Raw genomic sequence first — 9,158 nt, 5'->3', positions numbered from 1 at the left:
AGAGTTGACTCATTGGAAAAGACTCTGATGCTGGGAGGGATTGGGGGCAGGAGGAGAAGGGGACGACAGAGGATGAAATGGCTGGATGGTATCACTGACTCGATGGACGTGAGTTTGAGTGAACTCCGGGAGTTGGTGATAGACAGGGAGGCCTGGCGTGCTGCGATTCATGGGGTCGCAAAGAGTCGGACACGACTGAGCGACTGAACTGAACCGACCTGTGGCCCTACTTGACTAAAAGCACATGAGCTTGGCCGCAGCCAGAGAAGTCAAGCTGTCTTTTAGTTCCAGCCCCAGTGTACATCACCACCCCCTCCTTTGGTGACCACATTCTGCTGGCTCCTCTGTGTCACAGCAACCAGTCTCTCCTGCTGATCAGCAGATGGCAGATCTGATGGCTGAGATATCACCAAACACACATCCCTAATTCCTGACTGGCCCCATGGACCTTCTTAAAGGAAGAAGCACCAATACAGCCATTGAATGGCTGCAAACCCTGAGGCTATGCTCTCCAACCCCAAGAACCTGGCCTTGAAACAGCAGCCTTGTCTCTGGGTCTGGGACTCTGGGAACTTCAGAGTTTCATCGCTCCTGTATAGACACCTGGATAGCCCTACGGGCTTACAAAATGCATTCTCTTTTCTGATCCTCTTTTGTCCTCGTAACTACCCAGATAAGCAGGCAGAGCATTAATGGTCCTCTGCATTGCACAAGCAGGGCAGCTGAAGCTCAGAGAGGCTTGGTGACTTGCACAAGGTCACACTGCCAGGAAGTGCCAGAAGTGAGATAGAAATCACATGCTCTCTTCTCTCTGCCTCAGCTGCACCTTTTGAGAACTGAGCTCACCATCAGCTGGATGGGCAAGTTGAAGTTGTGGAAGGGGCTTCTAGGGAGGCTGCATTTGTTCATTTGTGCATTCGAGCATTTGTGCTCAGTGGTATCCAACTCTTTGTGACCCGATGGACTGTGGTCCGGCTCTGTTTATGGGATGCTCCAAACAAGAATACTGGAGTGAGTTGCCATTTCCTACTCCAGGGGATGTTCCCGACCCAGGGTTCGAACCTGCGTCCCCTCTGTTTCCTGCATTGGTTGGCAGATTCTTTACAACTAAGCCACCTGGGAAGCCCAGGTTGCATCTGGGGACAGCCCAGAGTCCTGGGTCAAGTCATTTGCAGATTTGTCATGAGTTCTCGTGAGAAGAGATTCCCACTTGGTTCTATAGGTAACATCAGCCTCAGATGTGCAACATTAGCCTTTTCCTTCCCCGTCACAAGGAGGGAAATACCCAAATCGGACAAAGGCCAGTTTCATTTCTCCCTTGACTTAAGCAGCAGAAAGAGTGGCATGCTCAACAGCAAGCCTTCAAGTGGAGTCCTGGTTCTGCCACTCGTCTTGTGGTTTTGGGTAAAGCAGCTCAGCTCCCTGATGCCCAGGACTCATCTGTAAAATGGGAATGATGTCACCGGCCCCATCTCAGCATACCTCCAGCTCTCTGTTTCAGACCTGTGGGTTTAATTCCCACCTTTCTCTCAGTGTCTCCTGGAAAAAAGAAGGCCCTCTGGGGTTCCCCTCCCCAGCCTTCCTGGTCCCAGTCCCAGCTCAAACCTAGTTCACCAGGAACCCAAATAAGGAGCTTGTTTCAATAGGAAAACAGCACAAGCAACTGTCTGACCAAATTGACTTGTCAGTCACCCTGCTCAGACAGGGCCCAGGAGAATCACCTGATCTGCACGCAGGAAGGAATGATTTGTAAGCTTTGAGGCCAGGAGGGAAAACACCCAGTAAAGCTGAGCACGGAGAGAAAGGCTTTGTCCAGGTTTCCATAGCAATCCCGGGAGAAGCAGGAGGAGTGTTTGCGGGCAGAATTCAGAGATGGCAGACGGCAACCACCTCAATCCCCCATGGGCTGTCAGCCCCCAGCACTTGGGGAGCCAGCTCCCTCTCCAAAGCCACCAGTCCTCAGACCCTGGATCCAAGCAGACAGACATCCCACTCAAAATCCCTCACACGCTCTCTCCAGGGTCTGTGATGATTTGGGAGAAGAACTACCCTAAAGTCTTTTTCAGACACTACATTTTACAGTTTGTTGTTGTTTAGTTGCTAAGCCATGTCCAACCCTTTTTGCAACCCAGGGGACTGCAGCCCATCAGGCTCCTCTGTCCATGGGATTTCCCAGGTAAGAATACTGGAGTGTGTAGCCATTTCCTTCTCCAGGGGATCTTCCCAACCCAGGGATAGAACCCAGGTCTCCTGCATTAGCAGGCAGATTCTTTACCACTGAGCCACCAGGGAAGCCCATATATATACATCTATTACTATATAATTTGCAACCTATCTGTGTGTGTTATGCTTAGTCACTCTTTCGTGTCCAACTCTTTGAGACACCATGGACTGCAGCCCACCAGGCTCCTCTCTCCATGGGGATTCTCCAGGCAAGAACACTGGAGTGGCTTGCCATGTCCTTCTCCAGGGAGTCTTCCCAACCCAGGGATCAAACCCAGGTCTCCAGCATTGCAAGTGGATTCTTTACCAGGAAGCCCAAGATTTATAATGTATGTATATATATAATTTATAATGTATTTGTATATATATTACTATATAGTTTCCTTATCAAGTCACTATTCTTTTCTAAGCCTCTTGTGAAAATAAGAATAAAAAGAGTTCTTCTAGAGAGCATTGTTGTGAAAGTTAAACAATATGATGTAATATTTAATAAAGGTGAACACAATTATTTTTCCTCAAATTTGCACAGATTTCAAAGTTTGCCAAGAGCTTCACCTCCATTATCTCAGGGAAATCTTGCACTGAACAGTCATCACCCCATTTGGCTGTAAGGGAACCGGGGCTTAGAGATGAGAGATTTCCCCAAGGTCCTGTCCTGTCATGAGTGGGACTTAATGACTTGGGACTCAGTCAAGTGATTTTTCCACGCTATCGTTTAAAAGTTGGAGGAAATTTTATTTCTAAAAGAGGAAACATGAAAGATCTTATTAAAGAGAGTAGAAGAGAGAGAAAGAAAACCGGTGTGTTTGACAGAAGACTATCCATATGATCGAGGGCAGACACAACCCAATAAAATACTCCTTACACAGGTTTCATTGGGCCGAACCCTGAGTGAGCAGAAGCATGTGGGGAAAGGCAGACAATTAAACCATAAAAGTAATAGCTTCTTTGGAAACTTCCCTGGTGGTCCAGGGACTAAGACTCTGGGCTCCCAATGCAGAGAGCCCAGGTTCAATCCCTAGTTAGAGAACTAGATCCCACCTGCCACCACTAAGAGTTCATGTGCAGCAGCTAAAGAACCCACATGCTGTAATGAAGATCATGGCAACTAAGACCCGGCATAGCCAAGTAAATAAATTAATATTTTTTTAAATGTAATAGCTGCTTTTTATCAAGCTTTTCTCTATATTGGACATTGCTCAGAGAGTTTGTATTGGAAAAATGTCATGTAATCTTCAAAACAATCTTATGAGAAGGGTGCTTCTATCAGTTAGAATGTTTTAGGTTGCAAGTAATAATATTTTGTTTGGAAAAAAAGAAGCTAAAAAGTGGTTCCGAGACTAAAAGAGTCTGCCGGTCAGGATGGCACTCGAAGTTCATACTGTGAGCTCTTCCTTTGATCCCAACACATGGCACTCATAGATAAACTATGAATAGTGAGAACTGAAAAGTCATAGCCACTTTCAAAAGCAAGATAGATATCCCTCTGGACTAGATACAGTAGACAAGAACAAAGAGAAAAGGCTGGAAAAGTTGCAGATCTGATGGGGTTGGGGCCAAGAGGTAGACAGAGGTGGCTGGGAACTCTATCTTGTTGGGTACAAGGGATTAAAAATGCAGGAGGTATGGATTCTGATCCAAGCTCACTGGCCTGGCATGGGGTTTTCCTACCACAGAACAGAATTGGAAAACAAACTGCAATGTACTCTAGTTTATGTTAGGATTTGCATGAAGTCTGTGATTAGAAAGATGGGAGTAGGAAGGAGCAACCTTCCAGCCAGGACCCAGTCAAGCCATCCAGGCTCATGGATCTGCAAACCCTTCTATCTCCACAAAGAGTAGGAGCCTCAACCACCCAAATGAGAGCAGACCCTTGGATGGAGGCCTCAGTGAAGGGGTTGGAGATGACTACAAAAGAGGGATATGGCACTGAGGCGGGTGGAGGGGAACCCCATTCAAGATATTTCTTAAAAGCTAAGTTCCAAAAGACGTGGAGAAGTCTAACACTAAGAAAGAAAGCCAGTAAAGCCAATATGCAGGAGGCTAATTCACCCCAGAGCAAAGTAGAATAATAGAGCCATAAGAAAATCATTATTCTGATTATTTGGACCTGTGACAGATAAAAGAAGAAATAACATGAATCACAACATTAAGAAATTGTGAAACAAAAACAAGCAGAAATGAAGCAATGTCAGAGGTATTTAAAAGAAGAACCTGTTAGAAATGCTGTACACAAAATAGGCATTTAACTTTTTTTCAGTAGAAGTGATCAATGTTAGGGGATAAAGTTAAAGAGAGAATGAATACATTGAATGATGGTGCTATTATAATAACTCAGACCACAACTCAGAGAATTAAAGAAATAAAAATATTAAAGAACTATTAAAAACTGGCTCAAACATGTGTCTAATGAGAGTTCCAAAATAAAAGAATAGAAGGCATTGTAAGGAAGCAATTTTCAAAGTGATAAGGGGTAAGGATTTTCCAGAATTGAAGACAAATGTGGGTCCTCAAATGGAACATGTATACTGAGGGCTAAATAGAATAAAGTTGTTTAGGCTACATTTAATTATATACCTAGTGAAACTAAAGAACATTGCGGATAAAGAAAAAGTTGTCCTAAAAAAATTATCAGATGTAAAAATAAAACAAAGACTTTAGGTTTCTCATCACCACACTAGAGGACAGAAGGAGATGGAGCTAAATTTTCAAAGGTCTGAGCAAAAATAAGAGGCAGTCTAGAATTATATCCCAAGCTAAACTATCATTCAAGACTGAAAGTGGGGGACTTCCCTGGTTGTCCAGTGGATAAGACTCAGCATTTTCAATGCAGTGGGCTTGGGCTCAATCCCTAGTCAGAGAACCAACATCCCACATGCCCATGGCCAAGGGAAAAGAGAAAGGAGAGTAGTGAATGAATAAATAAGTCAATACTGTAAAAAAAAATGGTTTTAATAAAAGAGTAAAAGTTAAATCAAGACATTTTCAAACATAAAAGACTAAATGTTTACTGCACAAGGAAACTAACTCAAAGAAGTGATAAAAACAGTACTTTAGCAAGAAGAAAACAGAAATCAAAGGGGAAAAGTGTCATGCAAGAAACAAAGGTGAAAGTGGTACAATATGCTCAGACGTTTAATTAATTGCTAAATAATGCTATTCAAGTATAATATAATTACTATATATTAACATCTATGGGCTTCCCTGGTGGCTCAGATAGTAAAGAATCCTCTTGCAGTTCAGAAGACCCAGGTTCAATCTCTGGGTCAGGAAGATCCCCTGGATCATCAACAGATTTAGAGGTTCTGTGGGTAAAGCATGCTAAGGTCTTATCTGAAGAAAAGTAGAAATAATGAATAACTTTGACTATATCAGAAAAATTAATAGCAAGAAAAACTCTAGAAATATAAAGGTCATTGCTAAAAGAATAGTAATACAATTTACAGTTTCCAGGCTAGCAGGAGTAGGGAGAAATGGAAAAAGAAAACTATCAAGTTAAGTGAAGTCGCTCAGTGGTGTCCTACTCTTTGCAACCCCGTGGACTGTAGCCCACCAGGCTCCTCCGTCCATGGGATTCTCCAGACAAGAATACTAGAGTGGGCTGACATTTCCTTCTCCAGGGGATCTTCCCGACCCAGGGATCGAACCCAGGTCTCGCGCATTGCAGGCAGATACTTTAACCTCTGAGCAGTCTAATGACAGCCGAAAAGTAGAAAAATAGGAACTTCCCTGATGGTCCAGTGGCTAAGACTCTGTGCTCTCAATGCAGAGAACCTGGGTTTGATCCCTGGTCAGGGCACTAGATCCTACATACCACAACTAAAGATCCCACATGCCACAGCTAAGACCTGGCATGACCAAATAAATAAACAGACAGACAAGTAAATAAATAAATGAGTGACCTGGCACAGTCAAAGGAATAAATAGAAAAGTAGAAACATATAAGTAAAAAAAAATATGAAATAAGATGATATACATAGTATACTAGTAATCACCATAAAATAAAGTTAGTAGCTCCAACTCATCTGTTAAAAAAATGACTATCAGATTAAGAATTTTTTAATCCAATTACACATTTTTTACAAGTGACAGGGAAAATCTAAAATAAAGCAACAACAACAACAACAAAAATACCAAGGAAAAAGTAAAAGAAAGCTAATACATCAATACTAAAATGAGACAATTTGAGGCAAAATAGAAAAATGAAGACAGACAATACATAATGCATAATGATTTTAAAAAGAACACATTCCACCAAAGAAATAGAATAATCATGAACTTCTATGCATCTAAGTATCTTGTCTCAAAATACATAAAGTAAAACCTGGAAGAGTTACTAGACAGTATCGATGACAAATATTCAATCACAGAAGAGTTGAGTGTACCTCCCCAGAAAAAAATAGGTCACACAGTAAGGATATTGATTATTTGAACCACATAATTAAAATATTGATCTAATAGATAAATCTAGAAACCTGCTCCCAGTAAGCATGGAATATTCATTCTTTTCAAGCACACCAAGCACATTATAAAAATTGACTATGCACTAGGTCACAAAGACAGTATTGACAAATTGGAAAGAACCCATGTCACACAGACTGTTCTTCAATCAGTGCAATTATATTTGAATTCAACAGTGAAAGCAGTTTTAAAATGCATTTAGAAGAGAAAAAACACACTCCTGAACAAAATGGATTAAAAAGAAATTGACAATAGAAATTTATGAAATATTTAAAAGCAAATGACAGTGACTATACTTCATGTTAAATTTGTGGGACATGATTAAAATCATATCTAGAGGAAAAATTTAGCTTTCAGTGTATTTATTAAATACCAAGAAAGATTAAAAGTAAATTAATTCCCTAGCAGCCCAGTGGTTAGGACTCTGCACTTCCACTGCAGGGGGCCCAGGTTCCACCCTTGGTCAGTGACCTAAGATCCCCCAAGCCACATGGAGTAGCCAAAAAAAAAAGTTTTTATTCAAATTTAAAAATTAAAATTTTACTAAGTAAATAAGTTCCTTGTCTAACTCAGGAAGCCAGGAAGTAAAATAAAGGAAGTAGTAAAGATGAAGGGAAAAATTAGTGAAATAAAGTATTGTTGGTGTTGTTTAGTCACTAAATCGTGTCCAATTCTTTGTGTGACCCAATGGACTGTAGCCTGCCAGACTTCTCTACCCATGGGATTTCCCAGGCAAGAATACTGGAGTGGATTGTCATTTCCTTTCCAGGGGATCTTCCCAACTCAGGGATCAAACCCACATCTCCTGCTTGGCAGGTGGATTCTTTATCACTGAGCCACCTGGAAAGGCCCAGAGAAAGTATTAGAGATGATTAAACCAAAACTTAAAACTAAAATATTAACAAAATAGATTTCAAACAAGGGGAAAAAAGATACAATAAAGATTTGAAATCATAAAAAAAAAATGACCAACTTCATGACAATGATGACATGGACAATTTTCTATAAAAAGCAGAAATTAAGAAAATTGACAAGAAAAACTTTAAAAATTGAATAAAACAAAAAGTCTCTAAAATATTATATACATATATGTAATAGATTAGTCAAAAACTTCTCCATCTTCCCAAAGATACCAAGCCCAGTTACAGAGCAAGTTTTGGAAAACCTTCAAGAGATAGGTAATTCCTATTTTACACAAAACATTTCAGAGAACTGGGAGATGGGGGACTATCTTCTCAGTTCATAAGGCTGGTGTGATCTTACTACCAAAGATAGACCCAAAAAAATCACCCTTCAAACTTAGTTATTAATATGAATTTTTAGAAATCCTAAATAAAACAGAGACAAATCCATTCCAGCAGAATATAAAATATAACTTCCTGCTATCCCAGAAAGAAAAAGAAACTCAATATTAGGAAATTTGTTGGCATTATTCAACATATTAGCAGATGTAGAAGAAAATATTGTACAATCATACCAAAAGAATCACAAAAGCATTCAATAACATTTAGCGTCCATTTGTGATTTTAAAAACTCTTAGCAAAATTCAAATAGAATATAATTTCCACAACCTAATAAAAAACATATCAAAAGCTTTCAGCAAACATAATTCATGATGAAACTTTACACTCCTTCCCAACGAAATCAGGAAAAAGATCAGAGTGATTCATGGTTCAGATGGTAAAGAATCTGCTTGCAGTGTGGGAGACCCAGGTTCCATCCCTGGGTTGGGAAGATCCCCTGTAGAAGGGAATGGCAATTCACTCCAATATTCTTACCTGGAGAATCCCATGGACAGAGGAGCCTGGTGGGCTGCAGTCCATGGGGTCGCAAAGAGTCAGACACAAGTGAGACTTTCACTTTCATTGGCAGCACTATTCAAAATTGTACTGGAAGTCTAGCTAATTCTAGAGAGGTGTAGAGAGAACTAGAAAGGAAGCTATAAACAAATTTATCATTATTTGCAAATGATATGCTTATCTGCATAGCAAAATACTACAGAGATGCTCATGGGGTGAGTACAGGAATGAGTGAACACAACTCGGTTCCTCTGGATCAGAGAGAAACAGAGGACTTTTAGATCCCTGGAAACTCAGAGCCGTGGGAAGCCAGCTCCCCTTTTCATTAGATCACACAACGAGTGTGCGTGCATGTGTGCTAAGTCACTTCAGTTGTGTTCGACTCTTTGAGACACAATGGACTGTAGCCCACCAGATTCCTCTGTCCATGGGATTCTCCAGGCACGAATCCTAAAGTGGGTTGCCATGCCTTCCTCCAGGAGATCTTCCCAACCGAGGGTCCGAACCCAGGTCTCCTGCTTTGCAGGCAGATTCTTTACTGCTGAGCCACCAGGGAAGCCCAGATCATACAACTCTGCCCCTCAAAAGTCAGGAAAAAGACTTTCAATCACAGATATTTTGCATTAATTTTGGTTTCCAAATATTGTATGGAAATATCATTATCTTGGTTTCTGA

At 41.0% G+C, this 9,158-nt stretch overlaps 1 long non-coding RNA gene across 1 annotated transcript in view; it reads right to left on the bottom strand.

The window, feature by feature from the left end:
- LOC104993984 overlaps positions 1–8,645 on the bottom strand; it is a 32,017-nt gene extending 23,372 nt beyond the window's left edge. Inside the window, exon 1 of the long non-coding RNA XR_825901.1 lies at positions 8,463–8,645. This is a non-coding gene — a long non-coding RNA (uncharacterized LOC104993984). The remainder of the gene's footprint in view (positions 1–8,462) is intronic.
- Positions 8,646–9,158: the final 513 nt, after the last annotated feature.

Source organism: Bison bison, unplaced genomic scaffold, assembly GCF_000754665.1.
Source record: "Bison bison bison isolate TAMUID 2011002044 unplaced genomic scaffold, Bison_UMD1.0 scf7180017864249, whole genome shotgun sequence".
NCBI classification, from domain to species: Eukaryota; Metazoa; Chordata; class Mammalia; order Artiodactyla; family Bovidae; genus Bison; species Bison bison.
This window is presented reverse-complemented; position numbering and strand designations above follow the sequence as displayed.